At 37.9% G+C, this 27,960-nt stretch overlaps 1 protein-coding gene across 3 annotated transcripts in view; it reads right to left on the reverse strand.

The window, feature by feature from the left end:
• LOC134323869 (diacylglycerol kinase beta) overlaps positions 1–27,960 on the reverse strand; it is a 144,129-nt gene that overhangs the window by 115,643 nt on the left and 526 nt on the right. For 2 of the 3 annotated variants that reach the window (XM_063005431.1, XM_063005429.1), the window contains exon 1: positions 6,630–6,811. The exons of the other annotated variant lie outside the window; for it this stretch is intronic. The gene's annotated coding sequence lies outside the window, so the exon portion shown is untranslated. Of the gene's footprint in view, positions 1–6,629; positions 6,812–27,960 lie in introns of those variants that run through there. 3 annotated transcript variants of the gene reach the window in all.

Below are 27,960 nucleotides of genomic sequence, written 5' to 3' on the forward strand. Positions count from 1 at the left end.
AGCTCCCGGAGGAAATCCACGCAGACACGGGGAGAACATGCAAACTCCGCACAGAGAGGACCCGGACCGCCCCACCTGGGGATCGAACTTAGGACCTTCTTGCTGTGAGGCAACAGTGCTACCCATCGAGCCACCGTTCTGCCCCATAAGGCTACTGATGAGTGGAAACATTCCAGTATAGTTTATTTTCTTTGGGGTTTCGGTTTGACTCTGATTAAAAAAAGCAAAGAAAAAAAGGCTACCGGATGTTATGTACCAAATGAGTGCCAAGTTCTAAATCTCAGATCTTAAATCTTCCTTAAATACCATTGTGATCAGTTATAATAAGCTCATTTAAATTACAACTGTATATATTTGTATTTTTTATTCATAGTGTTCTGTTACAATTAGTATTAAACAGTCAGTTCATAGATTTGAATGATTTTACTTGAGCGTAATGTGTTACCATGATATTTTATTTAAAATTTTATTCTAGTACTCTACTAAAAGCAATACTGATATTAAGCATTTTCGGTTCTCATACTTCAGTGCTTTCCTCTTCTGTCCTACATGAACCATACCTGATTTACTCATTTCCTCTACCACTGACACTCAATTACATTCGACTCATGTGGTAGGATACATGTTTCACTCGTGTCGTGTCTTCCTCTGTCTGTTACATTTGTCTGCTCATATCTCTGAATCCCTCTGTATTGGTTTCTTCCCAGAACATGCAGTCTGGATCTTAATTACACTTCTGTTCAAGTAGAATTTATTTGACCATAAATCTCATTTTCAAATTTACAGCCACACCCAGTTAGTGTCTGAACAGCATGGCGGATCTAATAAAACCTTCGCTTTTACCCTGTAATTATATGAGACTCTTTATTGAGAGTAACAGAAATAAAACCATTAAAACCATAGGTTGCTGGTTCAAGCCCCATGCCTGCCAGGTTGCCACAATTGTGCCCTTCAGCAAGGGTTATCCTCCAGGCCACCCAAGGTGGATGGGGGTCCCTGCTGAGTCTGGTTTTTCTCAAGGTTTCTTCCTGTATTTTTAAGGGAGTTTTTCCTTGCCACTGTCGCCCTGGCTTGCTCAATAGGGTTTGTTGGTCTGTTGGTCCTGGATTCTGTAAAGTTGCTTTGAGACAATGTCCATTGTAAAAAGCACTATACAAATAAATTTGACTTGACCCTTGTATACTGTCACAATTGTAAGTCGCTTTAGATAAAAGCATCTGCTAAATGCCAAAAATGTAAATGTAGACAATATGGTATTAAATACTTACAGCATGCCTACTTAAAACAATGCTAACAAAAAGGCAATTTCATTATAACTCTTCATTATGCACACTCTGAGATACATACTGTTTTTGTTTGACATCAGGACCAAGCATTAGTCCTTGTTTGGCACTAATTACACCACATTTTTGATGTAGCTCACACTAAAAGGCATTACAAGTACATTTTGACCACTTGCAAAAATACATTGTCCAGGGTAGATCTAATTCATGTGCATTTTTATCTCATGTTACACATTTGCTTGCCTAAATGGAATGTTTCTTGGTGAAAATTTTTTTAAACAGCCCCACCAAGACAGCTACACCACCAAATTAGGACACTGATCCCAAGCTGGGGAGGTACAGCACTGTCCAGTATGATGACATCATGCTCATATCACAGGGACAGTGTGTAGGAGTTATCAGAGCACCCCAAAACATTTACAAATGAAGGTAGTGTAATAAACATCCTTAGGCCTGGTGGAGCTCCAGCAATTGTACAAACATCTAATGTCTCTTCTCACTGCCACTTAGCAGCTTATTACAATTACTGTACTATATTGTAATTATTATTTCACCTTACTAGTGTCATATTGTGTACATCACGTGTCAAACAAATTTTATGTGGCCCACGAGAGATTAAAAGACATATGATTGTCCTAAAATACACTGTAAAATCGTACATAAACTGCATCTCCCACAATGCATGCCGATTTTAAGACTCGCAAAGTGACCACATTCCACCATGGCAGTGTTTCCACATCAGCGTTTAACTGAGGCAGAAATTTTTACAAATATTCCCAAAATGTACATGAAGAGAGAATTGAAGCAGAAGGAAGAGAATTTAATGAAAGATGGGAAAGTGAATACAGTAAAGTTTGTGCTTTAAGAAGATAAACCAATACGTCTCCTGTCTTATGAGGCCGTGTCTGTGGTAAAGGAGTACAATATAAATGTAGATATGCATTACAAATATACAGTATAAATTTGGCATTTTGACACCAAATACAGAATTTAGCCTCCAAGATAAACAACAAATTGTCCAAGACTTAAAAGGCAGACTGCAATCACAGCTGGACACGTTACAATCGGCCCTTTGAGGGCCACCATAATGCAGATTTGGCCCTCTGTGAAAATAAGTTTAATACCCCTGGTGTATATTAAGAAGAGTTAAGAGCATGTAGTAGAGTATAATGCACATTGGCCTGTATTGTGATACTATAGCTGCTAAATATGTTCTATGGAAGAATCTGCTGAGGCCTGATAACACTCAGCTTTACAGCAGCTGACTGCAGAGCTGTCAGTCACATGTGCTGAGCACTCATATAGTGAACCTGAGTAAAATGAATGGCAGCCACACTGTATACAAGTTTACATAATCCTCTTGTAATGCTTTAAAATGCACCAAAGTTAAAAGTTATTTTTTTATTATTATTTTTAATGTGTAAAGTTTGGGTGGTGATTTTTGTGAGTGAAATCTTAAAAATGACCAAGTTAAATGATCAATCAAGTTTAACTTTATTAATTTCTTATTTGATGATGATAACACCCTGTAGTGGCTGGTAGACTAATGCTATGCTAATGCTAATGTGTGCTAGCTGCCTGCCAGTTTACTATTCTCAATGATATCTACATAAAATCACAGTTATTATGGTAAATACACCGAGCAGCCATAACAATAAAACCACCTTATTGTTTCTACACTCACTGTCCATTTTATCAGTGCCACTTACCATATAGAAGCACTTTGAAGTTCTACAATTACTGACTGTAGTCCATCTGCTTCTCTGCATGCTTTGTTAGCCCCCTTTCATGCTGTTCTTCAATGGTCAGGACTCTCCCAGGACCACCACAGAGCAGGTATTATTTAGGTGGTGGATCATTCTCAGCACTACAGTGACAATGACAGTGACAACAGCGCCCCGTGGGCAGCGTCCTGTGACCACTGATGAAGGTCTAGAAGATGACCAACTCAAACAGCAGCAATAGATGAGCGATCATCTCTGACTTTACATCTACAAGGTGGACCAACTACGTAAGAGTGTCTAATAGTGTGGACAGTGAGTGGACACGGTATTTAAAACTCCAGCAGCGCTGCTGTGTCTGATCCACTCATACCAGCACAACACACACTAACACAATACCGCACACTGTGTTGAGAATCGTTACTTATGTCACATTATGAGTACAATGTGGTTTGAAACAAAGCAATTGTGGTAAATATGCTGCTGCAGTCTAGATGGTTTATTAATAGGAGTAAATCATAAATACATCAGAAGAAAGATTACTGCAGTATTGCCAATTTAATAGGACACATATTGTAGCATACTGTGTAAAATTATTACTAGTACATGGTGGTATGCAAGAAGTTTTACTGTATAAATACATGCAAAATATAGCCGCTTCACTGTTGGGCCTCTGGGCTGATTTGTTTCTTGACTAATCTTCTTTGGGTAGGCAAAATACTAAATGTGCCATCAGTGAATAAATGCACTTTTTAATTATTTTGCATCTCAACCCATAGTCACATTTTCTTGTAATTTGTTTATTTAATAATAGAGTCCAATTTTTTATGTGGTGCAGACAGGCTACAACAGCAGCAGAAGACTACATCACGTTCCCCTGTCAGCCAAGAGGGCACATGCTTATCAAAACTGTGAAAACGAGTAGATACAACCTTGCTTTAGCTGCTGCTGATAGTGAGTGTAATGATGTGATAAAGGCTTTCTTGTAAAATAACCAGTAGTGTAAACCTTTCATAACCTCAAAACAATACAAGTTTTAATGACCCTTGGAAAATCAAATAAATGTGTACCAGGTGAATTGGAAATAATGTCTTCCCCAGGTTCTCTTGACTCTGGGGCAAAAATGACAGAGCTGTTTACAGAGGATTTAAATGGATGTCATAGCAACAGATGTGTACAGTCTAAAATTTCAATGCAATGACAAAGTGATATTCAGGGCATGCTCTAATTCCCATAATATATACCCTCTGCTCTATTTAGTGTCCACTATATGGTGAATACCAGAAGAAACCAATATGGGTGTAACGTGGTGGCAGTGTACATGAGCTGCTCCACATTAGGTCCCTCTCCATGGCCTATTTTGGCTGGCAGTTGGGGCACAAAGGCACAATCTCTCTTAATTGACAAACACCTGTGCTTTGGGTCCCTGTGTGCTGCCTAGTTTGTCCAGAGTTTGGACACGGGGGCTGTCAATCTCTCTTGACTGATCAGCTGTGCCTCATAAGTGTTGATGTGCTCCAGGTGGAGGTTCCTTTAAGTATAAAAGCTTTGAAACCTGCAAAACTATGATAATTGATGTCCTCAGTTCCCAAACTGTTATCAGGAAAGCTGATGAAAGACAGTCCTAAACATACCTCTTCCCAACCTTTATATTTTCTCTCTACTTTTATTGTTAAAAGATTGTCCTTCTACTGCACTTTACACAACATCCCAACTTTTTTTTGCATTTCCAAAATTACAAAAGAAAAAACAACCAATACCCTTAAACGCAATAAAAATACCAATCTGAATATCTGAGTAACTTTTATTCTAATTATTATTTTATTCATTCATTTATTGTCTGTTTTACCACTACTTATCCTATAGTTGTCATGGGTCCAATTCATTTGGGCGAGAGGCAGGAAACACACCAGACAGGTTGCCAGTCTATCACAGGGCAAACACACACACACACACACACATACACTCTCACTTTTTAGTGCAATTTTAGTAGCTCCAATAAATCTGACTGCATGGACTTGCGGGAGAAAACCGAAGCACCTGGAGAAAACCCACACTGACACAGGGAGAACATGTAAACTCCACACAGACAGGACCCCTGCAGTCTGCCCTGGGAATTGAACACAGGCCATTTTTGCTGTGGGGGAGACAGCACTACTCACTGGCCACTGTGCAGCCCCTTTTTTTGATAATAAATTTATTTCCTACTTAAAAATACAAAGTCAGTTTAATTTAACGTCTTAAATGTTTGGGATGATTGTAAATGTAAATATTTAAACCTAACTACTTTGCCACAGCATCCTTGTACAACAACTGGAGTGTCAACAATAACAGCACAGCTTATTTTATTGCAATTAGAAAAGTGTGTGGTATGCAAAACTCATGTCAATATTACAAACAAATTATTTTATCTATCATGTAGCATATACACCCCGCAATCAGCTTAAGAAATTATACAGTTCCTCTTTAAGGTCTGTCAACTGCTTCAAAGCTGCATTTTCAGTTTCAATTACTAACATACACACATACACATCTCTCAGTGAGCAGTGCTGATGTTTGTCCAATGATCTTAAATTAAGCGCATGATAAGCTTAATCAAAATCCATATTAATCAAGAAATCACTGGATTGCATGCAGATTAAATAGTGCACACCTTGCTCTTGTACCCTTTGAGCGACTAACCTGGCTCAACTTGACTCACCCATATGACTTAAAATAGACGTGCATCTAGGATTTTCCTGTATTGGCACCCAGATGTTAAAATGAGCTACGTCTGGCTATCCGAACAGCCAGTCTGTTGCTGTCTTTACACAAAGACTGAAGTTAAGGTCTTTTAACTAGGTACTTAAGCTAACCTATAACTTGCTGCCTATATATATAAAAAAAAAAAGCATTATCTTTATTGCTTTCTGACAGGGTTTTAGCTAAATGGTTTGCCTATTTATACTCGAATGATGAACTGTCAACTGAAGACAATATAAAGCACTTTTGCAACCCGCTCTAAATAAAACCATCTGCTAAATGCTCTTAATATAGACTATATTTAAAATATATATATAAATACATACCAGTTATATGAATGCGTTTAATGTAAAATTATGATTTGGTAGTGCAGGAAGTGCAAAATAAACAGCAAAGGAAGACTTGTTCATCCTTCATAGAACTAAAATCCATTCTCATGTGCCTGCTACAATATTGTACAGTATTGATCTTTCTGGTGAAAGGATGTCCAGTGTGCACATGAATCTCATACCTTTCAGGCTACATATGCATTATAACATAACATAGGGGTAAAATCATGTCCTCCAATCTGGTTCAATAAAGCAGTTCAGCTTGCATACAGTTTACATGTGATAAACATATCAGTCGAGTGCAACCCAAAACATAAAATCAATAAAATACCAAGTAAGCACATAGCAGGCAGAGCTTCATATAAATCAAGTGTCTGCTTGCTTTGGCATCCGAATTTACAACTGAGAAAAACAGATCGATGATTAGAAGCCAATGGGTGGCAAAGATGTCAATCACCAGTTCATGCAAATGATGTGAGCGTACAGATCAAACTGATGAATGAAAGTGAGATACAAAGAAAAAAACAGCAGAAATCAAAGACATCCCACCCTACCTCTGTTCATGTGGTAATGACACTGAGCTCGTCAGATAGCCAGATTAGAACCCCTGATGCTGAAGCACCTACACAAACACAAAGCTCCAGGCACTAGTCTACCTCCAGCACTCTCCCCCTTCAGCATGAATTCACTCAACTCTCTCGTCTGGCGATTATCCGTCGGCCGTTTCTAAGCGATGCTCTCTGCCGGCTGCAGCGTGCAGAAATGTCCCTGCACTTTCTTTTCTGACAGCCTGTTTACACAGAGACGACTGCTCTGACTCTCTCGCTCTCTGACTCACTGTCGCTCTCAGACTGTCTCACTCATTCTGATTGGTTCTTTCTCTGTGTCTCTATCCGTCTAACGTTCACTCGTGCTTTCGCTCTCGCTCTTTCTCTCTCTCATTTGCTTCCACCCCTCACCCCACCCCATCCACAGTGCCATATCAGAGGGCTTCTAATAGGGCCAGTCCTACCGCTGTGAACCACCCAAACAGCACAGCACACACAGCTCATGCCTCACTGCTTTTGTCTCTCTGCTGTTGACATTTTTTCCCACCACAGCACCACTATTTAAACTTAAATTTCTTTTACTTTACAATTTTAAATTAAAAATCACTCATATTTGGTTTCCATTGTTTGTTGGGGTAAGAAATGAAAAAATGGAGGTCATACATAGCGAGAGTGTGATAAATCCTACACCACTCTTAAAACTTTTGCTTCCACAGTAAGTAAATGATTTCTTTAATAGGCAGTAAGTGTAATTTTCAGATGTGTATATAGTAGAGGTTTTTATCCAGAGGGCTTATTTGAGTAGTATGTTTCAAGCAAGTCTATGCTGTCCTGGGTTCTATTCTTTAGTCTGGTCACTGTGTTTAAAGAAAATAAAGATGACAACCCCTAGTTGTTTGTTTCTCATCTTTTGTCACATTAGTGAAAAAAATGTCCTCCACAGGACCACCACGTGTCCACTCACTGTCCACTCTGTTAGACACTCCTACCTAGTTGGTCCACCTTGTAGATGTAAAGTCAGAGACGATCGCTCATCTATTGCTGCTGTTTGAGTTGGTCATCTTCTAGACCTTCATCAGTGGTCACAGGACGCTGCCCACGGGGCGCTGTTGACTGGATATTTTTGGTTGGTGGACTATTCTCAGTCCAGCAGTGACAGTGAAGTGTTTAAAACTCTATCAGCGCTGCTGTGTCTTATCCACTCATACCAGCACAACACACACTAACACACCACCACCATGTCAGTGTCACTGCATTGCTGAGAATGATCCACCACCCAAATAATACCTGCTCTTTAGTGGTCCTGTGGGGGTCCTGACCATTGAGGAACAGCATGAAAGGGGGCTAACAAAGCATGCAGAGGAATAGATGGACTACAATCAGTAATTGTAGAATTACAAAGTGCTTCTATATGGTAAGTGGAGCTTAAAAAATGGACAGTGAGTGTAGAAACAAGGCGGTGGTCATAATGTTATGGCTAATCAGTATATTGGCAATACTTTCAATCATGTTGAATCCAATATTATGATCATTTACCTAATATAACAACAAAAAGCTCAAATATTAACATTATTTGAAATGGTAAAATGGTTCTATTTTTTGTCTTACACATCATACACACAATAATCATTATTTTTTGGCAAACTGAATTCATAATCTGCTAATAATTGTATTAAAACAATGGAATTACATTAGGAGTTTAGATTAGATAGTGAGTTTTACTTTCAATATCAGTGTTTTGCTGGATACTGCTTTGACATTACAACAGCAGTATTATAACAGCATACAAGCTCATTGTATTAACACATTTGATTTGGACCTGTGTCATTTCATTTGTCTGTACTAAAAAATGTAAAAGCTACAGAATTTGGCATCTGTCACATGACATTAGTAAATTAGGAGCCAGTATTTGACGTGTGACAGCCAACAGCACCCTGCTGTTAGGTACTAGGATGTCCTGCACCTGAGTTTCAGAGTGCATATGCAGTTCCTGAAAGGCATTAATGCCACTGACTGGCCCTCACATTCCCTAGACATGAATCCAATAGAGAACCTCTGGGATATGATGTATCATTGCATCTGACGCCGCAGAGTAGTGCTACAGACTGCCTAGGAGCTCACTGGTGTCCTAATGCAGGTCTGGATAGAGATCCCCCAGGACACCATCCGCCGTCTCATCATGAGCATGCCCAGAAATTGCCCGGAGTGCATACAGGCACATGGGGACCGTACGCACTCCTGAGTCAAGTTATGAGCTGCCGTGATGAAATTCACACAAACTGGATCAACGTGCAATTTATTTTCGTACTTCTTAGATTTTCATCTTGAATCTTTTATTTATCCACTAAGTAGTTTAAGTGTTCTCTTCATTCTGAGCAGTGTGGTATCTAAGAAAGCTGGTAAATAATGCAAGTAGCAGGACAGCAAGGTTACAGTTGGTGATATCTCTGTCTTCCTCCCTTCCTCTTTCTTTGGGACTTTCCCCCTGCCTGACAAATGAAGGCCTTGCTTCATGCTAACAGAGCATGAGCTTTCACATCCTGTCCCTTTGATATTTTTACTACGTCTTCTATAACTATAGTAAACTGTCACCACTGACAGCAGAACTGTACATACACATGCTGTATAGCAAAATGATTTTTGCTATATAATTTTTTGTGTATGAGGCAAAACAATTGGCTAAATTAGAATAAATGTGCTGATGTACAGGTGGTCACGAATCACATACGTTTTTAGGAGTCTAGTTTTACAAATGTACAATAGCTTTTAACCTAAAAGACTACCAAATCTTTAACTAATTATAATCAAATATTGCAGATGTCTAATTAAATACATACTTGCCAAATTTATAGCTGTAAGTAGTGTCAGCTGACCAGTTATGTCCATCACGTTTCTATACCCACTTCCAAATCTAACATTTGTCTTGGCATCCACATTTAGCCCAATACACACAGAACACACACACACATTCTTTACAGCTGTGTACCTCACAGAACATGTAGGCTACACTTTTCTATTTTAACCATTGGTTAATCACATATTAACTCTTTAAAATGCATCAGCTGCTACAACCCCTTCCCCACAAGCTCTATACTATATATAGCATCAAATGTAAACATTACAACAATGTAATGATTTTGTGTTGCTTTTTATGCCTTCGGATTCTGTTTTAGCCTGAATGCTTTTCTACTGTTTGACTCCGTCTGCAGACTGTTTGTTTTAAAAATAAGTGCTTTAATTCCAGACATTCAGGTATTTGCAAAGGTTTGGACTTTTTGGTCATGGGCCTGGTCCTCTACAGCAGCGGTTCCCAACCTTTTTTGCACCACGGATCGGTTTCATATAAGATATAATTTCACGGACCGGTACGGACTAGTATTTAAAATAGAATAACTCTAAAATTGGAAAATCAGTGTGAATCCTGAGCTGTTTTTGATGCAATGAGATGCTACTCCCACCTAGTGGTGATTGGGAAGAATAACATCTGAAAAATATTGGAAATTGAATTGCTCTTGTAGCGATCTCTAATTATTTATTCTTTCTGTGCAGCCCGGTAATAAATGACCCACGGACCGGACCCATGGTCCATGGTAACAACTGGCTGTTTCTGGGCGAGGAAAGACCAAATGGGATAAATTTGGTGATCAGTTTTTAATATTTTTTGAATGTAACATTTAAAGCATATTTAAACATAAACTATAAAAATGCTGTAACTTATGCAAATGTTCCATTTTTATTCGTATTTGGACGTTAAATAAATGTTAATAATATTTATGTGGCTCCTGGAGAGTGTGTGTTAACTTCACTTAAATAAGGTTTGATTAAAATCTTTAGGACTCAAAGATTATTAGATCTAAGATATATCAGCATCCTGGCTATGTGATTTACTGTGTTAAGACATATTATCACTATTTTAACATTTATCTTGAGTGTAGGAATGGAGAAATCCACAAAATATGCACAGAAATACAATAATTACGTCCTTCGTTCCTACTCCATACAGTACATTAACATAAAAAGCACCATTTGCTCCAAAACTAGAAAACCTTTACATGCTAATATGTTATAGAGAAGCTTTACAGAAATATTACACCATTTGTGCTATAATGTGAGATTTGTACTATAATTATCTTCAGCCAGACTTAGGAACTGAAAAGTGATGACTATGAGAAATGGCAGGATGGCTGAAGATGGCATTTTACCAATTTTTATAGAGAGAACAAATTTAAATTGGGAATTTTTCACCTCCTAGAACTCCCACGACCAGTGATGAAACTGGTCCTTTCCGGAGCTTAACAGACATCTAGGATGTCTAGGAAAGGAAGCAATAGATGGAGAATCACCTCCCAGCTGCTGCAACAATGACTTCTATTGTTTTGTCAAGAAGGAATACAAAGTGCATAGTGTAGTGCTCTGTATGTGTTTGTTCTCTCTGTAAGAATTCAAAAGCGGCTGGCTTTATATGTGTCAGAGTAAGCATGTGCTAGCCTTGTGCAGTGCAAGCAACAGGGAACACCAGAGCGGCCAGTGGAAATCGTATATATTCAAAACAAAAGAACGTAATGGAAATAAAACAAAACTTAAGTCAAATTCCAATGCTGGTACATTCTGTGGGCGAGGGAAAGAAACTTAGTGGGAAGTAGCGGGTAGGGAATTAAAAACAGTACTTAACAGACCATTACATGTCATATCAAAACAATTCATCACTGGTCACAGTTTCATTATTTAGCAGAGACTTCTATGCAAAGTAACTACCTATTGTAATGAGTGTAAGGCAAATAATTAAAGGCAGCAGTAGCTCTGTTACTAGAACAGCACGTACAAAGAACAAATTGAAAAGAGAACACTTCACCATGGGTGTTGCACAATGTTTTTGGGCCCTGAGCAAATTCTGCCTCCGCAGCCCCGGAGTCATCTCTTAAAAATACAAACTTTAAATAAGGCCATGGTTAGTGAGTTCCACTGGGATGCCCCGGCATATAATCATGTTGGTACATTGCCTTTTAGGGCATTTCACATTTTGTTCAGACAAAAGGAAGAAACAGGTATTGATTAAGGGTTTATTCTGAGAAGGTATTATTATAATAGGTTTGTTTTCACAAAGACTAATTCCTTTCAATCTCCAGACAGTGTGAACGACTTTAGTGTCATGTTAAATGTGCAAGCTCTTTTTTATCTGAAAGAGAAAAATGCGGTCTATCTTTTTACAAACCAAAAATTCCGAGCCCATGTGGATTTATTTATCGCTGCACCATAACTGTTTCTCATGCAATGCCATCTCAGAGCTCAGAGGTCATGCTTATTCAACAGTGGTTTCTAGGTTTGCCCTACATGGACTGAGATCTCTGCAGATTCCCTGAATCTTTTCAGAATATTATGAACAGTAGATGGTGAAAGGCTAAATTTATTGTCCACACTTTTTTGAAGTGTGTTACTGTCTTACACAGCATCCCAACTTTTTCCAAAATAGGGTTTGTAGTACTCTTTTTATTATTAATGCAGTAGATGTAGGTGATGGTACAGCAACATGGGTTCGGAAGACGTGGGTGTAATGATTTTCATGTTCCCCCTGTGTTTGCATGGGTTTCCTCTGAGTACTCTTTTTCTGTCACCTCCAAAAAATGATGTATATGGTAGACTTTTCTACAAATTGCTTCAAGGTGTGATTGAGTGGCGGTCGTTCCTCTGCCGCAGACCAGTCAGGATGCCCATGCTGACCCCTGTCCACTGCCGCAAGAGCCAACAACGGGCACGTGAGCATCAGAACTGGACCACGAGGTAATTAAAGGAGGTGGCCTGTTCTGGTGAATCACATTTTCTTTTACATCACATAGTTGGCCAGTGTGATGCTTTGGGCAATGTTCTGCTGGGAAACCTTGGGTCCTGCCATCCATATTGTTGTTACTTTGACACGTACCACCTACCTATGCATTGTTGCAGACCATGTACACCTTTTCATGGAAACAGTATTCCCTGATGCCTGTGGCCTCTTTCAGCAGGATAATGCGCCCTGCCACAAAGCAAAAATGCTCCAGGAATGGTTTGAGGAGCACACCAACCAGTTTGAGGTGTTGACTTGACCTCCAAATTTCCCCAGATCTCAGCCCAATCGAGCATCTGTGGGATGTGCTGGACAAACAAGTCCGATCCATGGAAGCCCCACCTCGCAACTTAGAGGAGTTAAAGGATCTGCTGCGAACATCTTGGTGCCAGAAACCACAGCACACCTTCAGGGGTCTAGTGGTGTCCATCGACGGGTCAGAGCTGTTTTGGCAGCAAAAGGGAGACCAACATAATATTAGGAAGGTGGTCATAATGTTATGCCTCATCGGTGTATACAAAATTGATTTCTTTTTGATGTTATGGTTACTTTAGCTTTTTTTCTTTACATATACTATAAAAATAAGTCATTCTGTTTTATCAGAGATCGGGGTTTATGGTTTTTGAACTTCATTTACATGTTTACATAGTGCAGCTCTTACTTTTCCTCAGCTTAAATAACAAAGTGACATGCATGATCAGTCAAGTTATGGTTTAATTTAGTGAACACAGATTGCTTTTACAGTATACACAACTTGGTCTCCAGTCGTGTGTACTTAAAGCAAACTTCTGATTCATGTTTTTGGGCAGACTAGAGATCTGTATCTGGGACTACACCTGTCCTCAAAAACTGCTTTCACACACACACTCACACACACACACACACACACACACATTTAAATATTTAACACAGAATAAAATTGAGTCTACAACAGTGTGTGTAAAACACCCTAAATTACTAGAATTAGGTGGGTATTTTTGAGTTATCAGTTCACTGAAAGTAATGTAGTCATGCTTGTGTTCTAATACGTTCTATACTGCAGTGGTTTTCGAACAGGGTAAGTAAGCCAAAAGGGGGGTCCCGTAGCATTTAACTGAGAAGAGTAAAAAATAATCACACATGATGGGACAGAAAAATCGATAGGCTATTGACAGAAGTCATGTAGTTGTGTTTTAAACTGCCTATAGCCTATGATGGGGGACAGTGGTAGCCTACTGGGTAGAGCTTTGGGCTATCAATTGAAAGGTTAAGAGTTTGAATCCCAGCTCTGCCATGGAGCCACTGTTGGGCCCTTGAGCAAGGCCCTTAACCCTCTCTGCTCCAGGGGCGCCGTACAATGGCTTACCCTGCGCTCTGACCCCAGCTTCTAAGCAAGCTGGAATATGCGAAGAAAGAATTTTCTACTACTGTACGTCTGTATATGTACAGTCATGTGAAAAAGTTAGAACACCCCATGAGAACCTTTGTCTTTTTGAACATATTTAAACAAATGAACATTTGAGCTTCATTTGAACAGTATTGAGAGATGGAGCTTATATAACTAAACAAATGAAACTGAAAAAATTACTTTTAAACACAAGTTGTAAAATGTAATAAACAAAAAAGAAAATTTATTGTGAGGAAAAAGTAAGGACACCCTATGTCCTAATAGCTGGTGTTTCCCCCTTTGGCTGAAATAACCTCAATTAGACATTTCCTATAACCATCTACCGTCTCTGACATCGACTGGTTTTCCACACTCCTCCATGCAGAATTTCTTCTGCTGTGTGAGGTTTGATGGGTTTCTTGCATGCATCACCCCACAGCATCTCAATAGGATTAAGATCCGGGCTTTGACTTGGCCATTCCAGAATTCTCCATTTCTTTCTTTTGAGCCATTCCTTGGTGGATTTACTGGGATGTTTTGGGTTGTTGGCATGTTGCATGATCCACCTCCGCTAGCTGTAGGTCCCGTGATGACATTGTAGGATTATTGGAGATTTCTTTACGCATCTTGCGGTCTGCTCTTGGGCTGAACTTGCTAGGACAGCCTGACCTGGCCATGTTGGCAGTTGTTTTAAATGTTCACCACATGTAAATGATTTTCCGGACAGTGGAATGGCTGATTTCTAATTGTTTTAAGATCTTTTTAAATCCTGTCCCAGACTAATATGCATCTACAACCTTCTTTCTGAAAGCCTCAGGAAGCTCTTTAGATCTCACCATGGTTATATCACTTACTTCAACAATCAAGAGCAAACCAAACTAATGTCTGAGGTTTAAATAAAACTCCAATGTCCTCTAACGATGATCTAATCATTGCAGCTGATGTGGTGCACCAGATTCTAATTTTAGACATTTTAAGTAGTAATAAATGTGGGGGTGTCTTAACTTTTTCCTCACAATAAATTTCAATTTTTGTTCATTACATTTTACAGCTTGTGTTTAAACGTAGTTTTTTAACATTTTATTTGTTTAGTTATATAAGCTCCATCTCTCAGTACTGTTCAAATGAAGCTCAAATGTTCATATGTTTAAATATGTTCAAAAAGACAAAGGATTTCATGGGGTGTCCTAACTTTTTCACATGACTGTATGACTGTATATATGACAAATAAAGGCATTCTATTTATTCTATTCTACAGTAGTAGGTCTTTGAGAATAGACGCATATTTGATTTCCACACCTCAAAAGTGCAAAGGTCAATGGACGGCGACTACGAAAGATTCCGATTTAGTTGACCAATGTGAGAAAGCCCCTATCACCAGTTCACCAGAACTAAACACGCTATATTACTCGAAATCAGAAAATACCAAGATATTTACCTTTATCGTTGTTTAATCAAATTTCCCATTAGCGAGAACACCACAGATTTTGTCATACTTGCTAAAAAAGTAAGAAAAAGATCTTAACCCATGTCAAGGTGTGTGTGTGTGTGTGTGTGTGTGTGTGGAGGGGGGGGGGGGGGCTAAGAGGAAAAAAAAGGTGTAAACCGCTGCTATACTGCACAGCTTGTATGTCATCTCACTTCTCTCCTTTACACACGTACATGCCCCTATTCTGTACACCCACACACATGCACAGAGCTGATAATCTTGCTGCAAAGCTTCCTGCACCTTCAAATACTTAAAAAAAAAAAAACTAATTAAAATAGATGTGACACAACTGTTTAACTGATCAGCCAGACACTGGGCTGCAAACTAAGTACATTTTTAAAAAAAACTTACACTCCAACTGTTCAACAGAGATGTATAAAAGATTATTTAGGTGAGCAGTCAGTGACAATAACCGTGTCATTGTTTAAAGCCACAGTAAGAGAATAAACTTCCCTTGCTTGTTAAAAGAACCAACAAAAGGTTGTTAAAAATCTCTGGTTTACTTCTGTAACCACCACAGTTGTGCACACATTGTGCTTCATTTGCATGCTGCCTACACTCACTTTAGCATTTCCTCTGATGTCAGCATTAGCACTTGTGGTTTCTCTATTTACTACATGCTTCCATAGGGTACAATGTGAGTTCTAAAAACTAATCCCCAGCATAAACACATTTGGGATTCAGCTCCAGAAAAGCAGTCAGGCCAATAAACATGGCCACATGTACCAGTAAGTTAAAAAAACCTACACACGCTATTATAAAGGCTCAACCAGTGGTGCCTGCTTCCACCAGCAGAAGGAAGTGCAGACAGACATGTAAGTACCTTGAAACTCAACGTCAATTGGTTCTGGGAGTGGCGTTGAGTTTAAAAGGCGTGGAGTTTTAAGGTATTTTTTTCCATAATGATGTATGGAAAACCTGTTAATGCATTCCATGGTCCCTTGGACTTGCATATATTTTTGGCTAATGTAAAATAATGGGGTTGTTTTTGACACTTATAGGCTGCCTCAGTAAGTCGGTTATTCGAACGCGCTACTTAGACAGCGATTCCATCGGGTTTCGCATTTAGCATCTTGTCATTCAAACCAATGGGATGGGGTGGCACAGCGTGCTAGCATGTCAACTAACTCTCTTCTCCCTATCTCCCTCCGCGTACTGAAAACGATTACATTCGCTGACAAGCTGAACTTGCAAATAAAAACACTCGTGCAAGTTTATACAAGTTAAAAATCAATAATAATTTATTTACGTTTGAAAATAACTCTGTTCGTTTCTCCGCCCCGTCTGCCATGTTTTTATTATTTTTCTGTGAGAGAAGAGCTGCCGCACTGAATGCTGGGATTGCCTTGATCACTAAGGACGCTTCCGATGCTCACTTGTTCTTGAGTCAAAATAACATTGAAATGTTAAGATGCCTTAGTAGTGAGGATATTAAGGCATCTAGGATTTCGAACAGCCTCATTCTCGGGAGTGCGCATAGGATGACGTAAAATGCTGTCTATGTAGAGAGCTCCCTAGCTTTTTGAACACACCCATACACTGAAAATAACACAAATATTATATAAAAACACTGAAATAAAAAGCTGATTCTTACAATTTCTCAGAACCTTGAGCTGTAACACAAGTTTAAAAGTGAAACAGTGAAGAAAATCCAGTTAAACACAGATACATGTGGACGCTTTCAGAGTAAATCTGACGGTTATTCCACACAAATGTAGATTCGTCTCATATTCACACTTTGATGACGTTTTCCCGCACTGCTCAAGCCGAGCGCTGAACAAAACGACTGTTCATTGTTAACTAAACATGTTGAGTTTAAGGGAAACGTTGAGTTTAAGGGTAAAAATTTCTCGATGAAGGGTGTCGAGTCTCAAAGATTTTAAGTTTAGGGGACGTTGAGTTACAAGGTACCACTGTAGTTACTTTTTACAAGAATGAATTTATTTTTACTGGGATGATTCCCACCGAAATCACACATTACCATAACACAGACACTTGTTGGCAGTATCAATAAATGTACAGATTGGGCAACCTAGACAGGGGCCTGTATACCCAACTTCAATACATTTCTTAATAATTTCCAAGGAAATAAATCTTGAAAAAACAACGTTAGGTGGTGAGTTTAATATTAATTCACACAGTACCCAGGAGAAAAAGGTAGCGTCTGTTTTTTTTCCTTTTCCTTGCAACTTTTTAATAATTTAACCTTTTCAAATTATTAATGCTTTAATTTAAAATGTAGATATTGCTTTTAAAAATTTAACACTATGGGATATTAAGTTAGTAGTGATTCAGTCTGCCTAAATGAAGGGGTCTAAATTAAAATTCTGCCTTTCAGGATGGGTGATGTGGCAACAAATATACAATAAAAGAAAGTCATTTTAAACTGGAATGACATACTACAATATTTGGCTTAGTTTAAAGATTAAGCACATACACTAGCACCTACAAAAATGCAGTGAGACTTGTATTAAGACTACAAGAAACAAAACCTCAATAAAAAAACGGAAGCAAAGCCACTCAGATGGCGCAGCGGTAAAAACACACGCTGGAACCAGAGCTGGGATTTCAAATACATCGTATCGAATGTCAGCTTTGCCTGCCGGCTAAGGCTGAGCGGCCACATGAACAACGACTGGCCTGTTGTTCAGATATGGGCGGGACTAAGCCGGATGGGGTCTCTCCCCCATGACCGGTGCAATTACGACCTCTGCTGGCTGATTGATGGTGCCTGCACAGAGATGGGGTGTGTCTCTCTGTACACAATGCTGAGCTGCACTGCACTCGTCAAAAGTGCAGGTGATAAGAGGCATACGGCATGCTGTCCACGTGTCGGAGGGGGCGTGGGTTAGCTTCGTTCTCCTCGATTAGAGCAGGGATCGGCATTGGTGGAGAGGAAGCATGACGCAATCGGGCAATTGAACCCACAAATGGGAGAAAAAGGGGAGAAAATGCATAAACAAATATATACATACAGTGTATCACAAAAGTGAGTACACACCTCACATTTCTGCAAATATTTCATTATATCTTTTCATGGGACAACACTATAGACATGAAACTTGGATATAACTTAGAGTAGTCAGTGTACAGCTTGTATAGCAGTGTAGATTTACTGTCTTCTGAAAATAACTCAACACACAGCCATTAATGTCTAAATAGCTGGCAACATAAGTGAGTACACCCCACAGTGAACATGTCCAAATTGTGCCCAAATGTGTCGTTGTCCCTCCCTGGTGTCATGTGTCAAGGTCCCAGGTATAAATGGGGAGCAGGGCTGTTAAATTTGGTGTTTTGGGTACAATTCTCTCATACTGGCCACTGGATATTCAACATGGCACCTCATGGCAAAGAACTCTCTGAGGATGTGAGAAATAGAATTGTTGCTCTCCACAAAGATGGCCTGGGCTATAAGAAGATTGCTAACACCCTGAAACTGAGCTACAGCATGGTGGCCAAGGTCATACAGCGGTTTTCCAGGACCGGTTCCACTCGGAACAGGCTTCGCCAGGGTCGACCAAAGAAGTTGAGTCCACGTGTTCGGCGTCATATCCAGAGGTTGGCTTTAAAAAATAGACACATGAGTGCTGCCAGCATTGCTGCAGAGGTTGAAGACGTGGGAGGTCAGCCTGTCAGTGCTCAGACCATACGCCGCACACTGCATCAACTCGGTCTGCATGGTCGTCATCCCAGAAGGAAGCTGACGCACAAGAAAGCCAGCAAACAGTTTGCTGAAGACAAGCAGTCCAAGAACATGGATTACTGGAATGCCCTGTGGTCTGACGAGACCAAGATAAACTTGTTTGGCTCAGATGGTGTCCAGCATGTGTGGCGGCGCCCTGGTGAGAAGTACCAAGACAACTGTATCTTGCCTACAGTCAAGCATGGTGGTGGTAGCATCATGGTCTTGGGCTGCATGAGTGTTGCTGGCACTGGGGAGCTGCAGTTCATTGAGGGAAACATGAATTCCAACATGTACTGTGACATTCTGAAACAGAGCATGATCCCCTCCCTTCGAAAACTGGGCCTCATGGCAGTTTTCCAACAGGATAACGACCCCAAACACAACCTCCAAGATGACAACCGCCTTGCTGAGGAAGCTGAAGGTAAAAGTGATGGACTAAACCCAATTGAGCACCTGTGGCGCATCCTCAAGTGGAAGGTGGAGGAGTTCAAGGTGTCTAACATCCACCAGCTCCGTGATGTCATCATGGAGGAGTGGAAGAGGATTCCAGTAGCAACCTGTGCAGCTCTGGTGAATTCCATGCCCAGGAGGGTTAAGGCAGTGCTGGATAATAATGGTGGTCACACAAAATATTGACACTTTGGGCACAATTTGGACATGTTCACTGTGGGGTGTACTCACTTATGTTGCCAGCTATTTAGACATTAATGGCTGTGTGTTGAGTTATTTTCAGAAGACAGTAAATCTACACTGCTATACAAGTTGTACACTGACTACTCTAAGTTATATCCAAGTTTTATTTCTATAGTGTTGTCCCATGAAAAGATATAATAAAATATTTGCAGAAATGTGAGGGGTGTACTCACTTTTGTGATACACTGTATATGAACTGAACTATATAAACTGAACCAGTCAGGAAAAAGTCTGGCAGAGCTGGCACATGAGCACTGAGGATGGATCAAGGTGCATTTCAAATCAGCAATGTTTCTCTGTAGCGCGTTTTAGCTGCACTCACCCATCTTGACCTGGCAGTATTAATCAAACAATGACTTGTTTGATAGTTATCAGTTAACCAGTTAATCCTGGACATCCCTAGCGGCTGATTATTTATCGAACTGTAAAGAAACATACAAATGTCAAGTGCCTAGTTTCAGTTTCAGAGGACGAAGGACAAATGGCTTAGCAGGCTGAATAAATAAACCTTAAGATGATGAAGTAAAAAGTCATGTGATATTTATTTAACTAAAGTCTGTGGAGACTAAAAAGAAGACAGAGGAAGCATGAACTTGGCGTACATCACAGTGCTTTAGAGGCGACTATAAAGACCAGACGTTTTAGTGAACATGGTGTCTGAGGAGTGTACAGGGTCATAATCAGTGACAACTAATCATTACACCCACCACTGCCAGAGCTCTTATCAGCCAGGCTGGAAATAATTAGGTGGCAAATAAGAGAATCTGATGCAGGGATGGATTATGAAATAACAGCTTCTCTTGTAAGTGGGGAAGAGATTTGCTGTCTACTCAGTTTAACATTACAATCTGTATCATCCATAGTCTTAAGCTTTTTACATAGTTTTGTCTCTATTTTTACTTATATGCTCTATTAACATAAAAAAACGGTCATAAGCTCATTAAAAGCAAGAGGAGTATTGATTTTCAGTATACCGGTCCAGACAAACACATAACCTCTCCCCATAAGCCAGTTCATGTTTGGTATTTAAACAGATACTGCTAACAAAGTAATACTACATTTATTCTATGTAAATATTCTCTAGCTGGTATTTAAATATACACTGCGAACAAAGTGATACTACATTAAATCTCTGTAAATAGTTTCGTCAAATTACTTACTGTGCTGCCACTCCTTGGGATTTTTTTCCAAGATCTGGGATTTGGGGGATTGACTTGGGGTTTGGGGATTTTGCCAAGTAATCTTGGGATTTTTAATATGCACTCAAGCAATTAAAATCCACATGCAATTTTATGCTCTACAGTCATAATGACAAAGCGTACTACTACTAAATAACTACATTTGGTTGTCGCTGGCCATTTCTTTATATATATATATATATATATATATATATATATTTTCTTTATGCATTTTCTCCCCCTCCGACACGTGGGCAGCATGCCGTATGCATCTTATCACCTACACTTTGACGAGTGCAGTGCAGGTCAGCGTTGTGTACGTTATTATTTGGTATTATTTGAGTGGCGGATCATTCTCAGCACTGCAGTGACACTGACATGGTGGTGGTGTGTTAGTGTGTGTTGTGCTGGTATGAGTGGATCAGAGATAGAGTTTTTAAACACCTCACTGTCACTGCTGGACTGAAAATAGTCCACCAACCAAAAACATCTAGCCAACAGTGCCCCATGGGTAGAGTCCTGTAACCACTGATGAAGGTCTAGAAGATGACCAACTCAAACAGCAGCAAGAGATGAGCGATCGTCTCTGACTTTACATCTACAAGGTGGACCAACTAGGTAGGAGTGTCTAATAGAGTGGACAGTGAGTGGACACGGTATTTAAAAACTCCAGCAGCACTGCTGTGTCTGATCCACTCATACCAGCACATTACACACTAACACACTACCACCACGTCATTGTCACTGCAGTGCTGAGAATGATCCACCACCCAAATAATACCTGCTCAAACAGATGGACTATACTCAGTAATTGTAGAACTACAAAGTGCTTCTATATGGTAAGTGGAGCTGATGAAATGGACAGTGAGTGTAGAAACAAGGAGGTGGTTTTAATGTTATGGCTGATCAGTTTATATACAAGCAACATATGTTAAGTTTAAATAAAAAAAAAAAACTCTAGTTCTCTTGACAAATGTACAAGTGACCTAGTATTAATCCCCCAGCCTTACTTGGTGAAGTATGCTTTTTTGTTGTACCACTCAGTAGCATGTACAGCTCATTTAAGCAGATACAAGTGCTTCAATTCAATTCAATTCAATTCAATTCAATTTATTTATAAAGCACATTTAAAAGCCGAAGCTAACCAAAGTGCTGTACAACAAAATACAACAATAACAGAAAATACATACGTATATATAAATATACATTGTTAGATTAATAAATGTAAAATATACAAATCATGCTTAATTAAAATTCTGTCCTCAGTTGTAAAACAATTTTCTCTTGTGTTGCAATATTGTCATCTGCTGTGTTTGAGTGGAAACACAAATGATTATCATGGTAACCAATTATTTTAAAGGAAAAATGACCTCGTTGTTGTGTTCAACAGTAAAATATTTTAAGTTAATCAACATTTGCCATAGGCAAATGTTATAGGCAAAAGGACAGAGGTCCCTTTTCAATCTCATTGGCCAAAACTTGTTAAGAAATTCTGCTTTGTCTTTTTTTTTTTACTAGATAATTAAAAACAGCTATATATACTGTAGTCCATCTATTTCTCTACATACCTTTTTAGCCTGCTTTCATCCTGTTCTTCAATGCTCATACCAGCACAACACACACTATGTGTGTAGAAACAAGGAGGTGGTTTTAATGTTATGGCTGATCGGTGTATAACATTCAAAAAGGTTTGGTAATAGCTGTTTACCTATGTACCATTTATGGTTAATAATTAATAATGAAATATGCCATGTGACAAAAATAATTTCTTTATCTTTTTTTATAATCAGCACAAATTGTTATGATGTGAGTAGGCTTTAGTTACATTTAATGAACATTTCAAAAATAACTCTACTGCCTGCATATTACAAATTAAATCATTTGTTTTTCCTGGATGAATCATTGGGGTTACATTTGTATAAGAAAATCCTGGTGTTTTGGTATAATTTCTTTCCACTGGATACTTGTGTCTCTGCAGTTTTTAATTAAAATGCTCTATTTGTGCCATCTACTCCGGCTAGCAGAAAGTGCAGGACCACATATTTATGCTCTCATGCCTACGCAGTTGGCAAGAGCCAGACTTTTAACTACAATGAATTACAATCGACAGCAGCTTTTAAAAAGAATGCATCAGCTTTTGTTTAACATCATGCTATCTGAAATGAGAAACATGAAGATAAATGTGAGGGCATGGTGGGCAAGTTCTCGAACTAAAGTACGAGGGCACTCCACCAAAGTACGAAGGTTTATGAATTGTTTAACATCATGCTATTTGAAACGAGAAACATGAAGATAAATGTGAGGACGTGATGAGCAAGTTCTAGAGCTAAAGTATGAGGGTTTATGAATTGTTTAAAATCAGACCTTTGATAGATCTAAAACAAATAGATCTAAAACAGCTGTTATGTACAACATATACACTTACTAGCCACTTTGTTAGAAACAACAGTACACCTGGTAATTCAAGCAATTATCAGTCGGTCATGGTCTAGCAGGACAATATGGCAAAAAAAGCATAAATCACAGGCTTTACGTATCTCTTAGCAAATACTTGTTAATCCTTGCCCTAGCTATTAGACAGGGTTCTCGGTGAGTCAAAACCAACAACTAAATTAAGAGAAAAACTGAATAAAATGGAAGAAAATGCTTATATATTAACAGTTATTTCTATATATCTATATCTATATATCAATTCATCTTATTTTAAACACATACTGATATTATGGAATCAGCCATTAACCTTATAATGGCATACATCCTAAAATCGGGAGATTTGATGTGATGAAAATGTGATATAATTCTATGAGGCAAAGTAACATGAACACTCATGCCACATCTGGTTGCTCTTGATAAATCAACCAAATTACCACCTATATGTTATTATATATTATAAAATACATTTTAAAAAATGTGATCAGAAATGTCTGCTATAAAAAATTCATCTGACATGGAGTTTACTTTAGATTTTTTTTTTTATTATTTTGCAACCAATTTTGTTTTGCAATTGACAACTTAATCGCATAGCTGCTTCATAGTTGAATAAAAAAAAACACAGAATTGTGTATGTATATGAATTTGCAGGCATACAAATCTTTACATACGCAATCTTAGGTTAAATAACCCTGGTCAAATTGAACATTTTAATAATCTTTATAAGAGAACATAATCCTCTGAAAGGAGTGAATTGTAGTGCAGAATTTATTTGCTAGATTTAAAATACTGTAATAAAACAATAATAAATATAATATTTAATGTGCCATAACTTTTAGACATGCCACATAGAATATATATTTTTTAATTTAACAAATTAATTGCTTACTTAAATAATGTTTGTTAATGTTTATTTCCGCTGTATAAATGTTTTAACTTATTTTCACTTATATAATAATCAAAACATTCAAAACATCAAAAAAATTTAACTGGGATGTCCAAACTTTGGCATAAAACTCAGTGTCTAAAAAAGAAATAATGTCATTTCATGGCAAGAAACGTATGTTTTTGTCAGGCATGGTGATCTAATATAAATCTGCAATGCATCATTCATTTTACACACATGCAGGGTTCTAAACAAAGAAACAGCATCACACCCACCAAAACAGCGTGATACAACCTGTTATCAAAGAATGACCTACCAGAAGGACATTACTGTAAGCCGTCAATCTGCTTCATGAAAAGATTAGTTGCTATACACTGGTAAATAAATGAGATGACTCAAACACAAGCAAGACGAAAGTAAAAATAGAGCGCAGTCAATAGAAGTAAATAAAAACATTCTTGATTTTCTGTCTACTATATTGTGATTGCATGGCTTTTAAATTAAATGTTATAACGGATATCAACAAAATAAAGAACAGAAAATATACTAAAAGAAAAAAATATTTAAATTATTTAAAGACAAACCTGTGAAATACTACCCACGTTACGTAAATTATGGAAATTAGTTGTACATATCTAATAAACCAATTGAAACAGAATTTCCTTTAGTATTCCGTAAAATTTTCACAATGGTAAAAACAATGGTAAAAACAATGGTAAAAGCAGTTACAATAAATATATATGTATTAAACAATATTAGCAATGCTTGTTCTATTGTCCTGACACTTTCCCTAATGATACATTTTACTTTAACTTACATTTTACAAGCAATTTAATTGTAAACCTTAATGGCTGGCTGACATAACACAGAAATTTGCACTTTCTGTAAGTTGATAATATTAATACTAGTGCCACAAATGCTTATACTTGGATAAAATTCCCAAAAAAAGTCCCCAACAGCGGTCAAAAATTAGGCAAGGGGTCAGAGACAAAATGACACAAAGACATAATGACAAAAAATAAAAGCCTGCAGTATCTACAAACTGCCTGTATATAGAATTTTGTTAATAGGGCAACATATGGTAAATGCATATGAAAAGGGTTTTTATATTATTATTATATATATAATGTTATTATTATTATTATATTTTAAAATCTGACTAAATTTATTTGGCATTTAAATTTTTACTGCTGTGCCCAAGCTAAGAAGATGGTATGTAGAATTCTCTCACTTCACTGGATTTAAGTCATGGTTTAAACAAAACTGTAGTTCTTCAGTATGATAGGACTAAATGTACCTAAAATGTTTTTTTTTAATACAGAATATAAATAAGTATAACATAAATAAATTACAATCAATATAAAATTAAACATTTTGCATTTTAAAACAAGGACAGAAAGGATAAAATCTACTGTATCTGCAATAAAACCTGGTACATTAAACACTTTTAGTAAGGCAAGAAGTCCGCTACAACTGGGATTTAAGCCTAACTATTCATAGCATTTGTTGTTACTGAACAGGGGTGCCTAGAAAATAGACTAATTGCATGTTTATAAATGGATGAGTACTGCAGCAAACTATTCAATCAGACGTTCGTGTCAGACGTCCTCACGACCAGACACACAGACACATATTCCAAGTAGGGCGAGCAAAATAACTTTATTCTCTAAACATTGACACAACACAGATTTCCTTTTTGCTAAGCTGCTAAATGTATCACAGAATTGAAACAGTAATCAGGTGATGGATCTATGAAGCAGAGCTAAACGATAGAATCTTTTGTTATGTTTCCAATTCCGTCATACCACAGACTGAAGTGTGACAAATGGGTTGCACCATTGTTTACCTTTAAAGAACAATCTGTTGTGATAAACAATATCTGACAGAATATATATGGCATGGAAAATTTGGAGAAGGCATAGTGCTTGATAATAATCTTCCTCCTTCTGTTATGACAACCTTGGAAGAAACACCGGTAGAGGGACAGTGTCTGCAATGCACGGTGCTTAGCATCAAGACACTTCACTGTCAAACAGTTCAACAGCAATGAACGTCTTTTCACTGCATGCACAAAAAAAACTCTGTTTTATGCAAGCGCTCAGCTATGGCAAATGGACTTGAGTGCATTATTGCACATTTTTGTTATTATGCCATTTTTTTGTATATATTGCTGATAAAAAGGCTTGCCTGATGGGCAAAAGCTGGGAGGTTATATATTGTGTTTTGTTGTTAAACCCAGCTCTTGTATGCTATAACAAAGAGGATGGTGAGTGAGCAGAGGGATGCTTTATGCCTCAGTCATTAAAATGCAGACTGCAGCTTGGCGCTGTGTGCAGAGGAATGATGAAATAAGGTTCTATAAATAGCAGCCTCCCAGGATCCCCCTCTACTCACACTGTAAACATTTCAGAGCAAACCTTAAATTCTGCTTCCTAGCCTTATAATTTAGCAAAGCAGACTTAATCTATTTACCATTCTCGAATACACAGAGCTTGGTGTTTGTCCTAGTAATAATTAAACCTGTATTAATACTGCAGCAATGTGCCGTTTAGATGCACAGTGAAAAAAAACAGAGCACAGCTGATTCGTGAGGCCAATTTTTAAGGCTTGGTCTCAAAAACAAATCTCAAAAAAGAAATCCATTCTTCGGATGTTGAAGGGTTTACAAAAATCCATTTGTCTACATTAAATATGCTAGCTGTGTTTGTAAAAGCTCTTACACTAGCTCTTAAAATACATTATATTAGATTTCTTTACAAAGTAAGAAAAACATTTAGGCTTACATAAATAGTGGCAGTAATAACAATCGAAAAGCTAAAACAAAATCTCACAAATTGCTGGAAGATTAAATCAATAACCCTATACAGCATTTATAATTTTCAGTTGTTTTTGTTTTATTTTATGAAAACATAATATGCTTTAAAAGGCACAGAATAGTCCTGATTAAAAAATATGAAATAAAGAAGATTATCAGAATAGAATAAATGCCACAGGTTTGAGGCCCCATCACTGCCAAGTTGCCTCTGTTGAGTCCTTAAGCAAGTCCCTAAAACCTTAATTGTTTGGATTGTATTTAGTCACAATTGCTCGGGATAAAACTATCTGCTAAATGACTATGTAAAATGGCTTAACAGGACACAATGCAATAAAAGGAATAGAAAAAATCAACAAGATGACAGAATTGAAAAGAATATAATAGAATAAAAGTCAAACAATAAAAAGTCAATAGGCCTAAATAAATATACAACAGTTTTGATTGTTAATATGCTGATGTCAGAATTTTACAGTCATTTAACTTTCCTAATTTCTCATAAGTAATTATGATTGAATGAAATTGAAGACTTTCCTGTGCACATATAAGGCTAACTTAACTGCACCCGCTATGAAGTCCCTTGCCAAGGTCAGAAAGAAAACCCAATCTATCAAATTGTGTTTAAAGGACTTCTGTCTAAATAGTCATCTACTGTATTCTAAAAGACACTTGAAACAGGTCTGCTATAAAAAAGAAGTTGCTACACAAACGTTATTTGTAATTTAAAGTACTTATTTTCATGCCCATGCCAATGTAAAGCTAAATTAACTATGGACAATGATGCTTGTTTTAGTAGCTTCTAATTTTTTGACAGAATTCTTTTGGTTTTTTTTTGTAGTTCTTAGATCACATTTTTCTCCAAGCATATGGTTTTCTTCTTCATATACTTTAAAATCTGTGCACTCAAATTAGCCCTATTTATATGTGCAAAGAAAGAACCCCAGCCAAGGGATTAGGAATCTATGCTTTGATGGACT

The sequence above is a fragment of the Trichomycterus rosablanca genome, chromosome 12 (genome assembly GCF_030014385.1).
Source record: "Trichomycterus rosablanca isolate fTriRos1 chromosome 12, fTriRos1.hap1, whole genome shotgun sequence".
Classification (NCBI taxonomy): domain Eukaryota; kingdom Metazoa; phylum Chordata; class Actinopteri; order Siluriformes; family Trichomycteridae; genus Trichomycterus; species Trichomycterus rosablanca.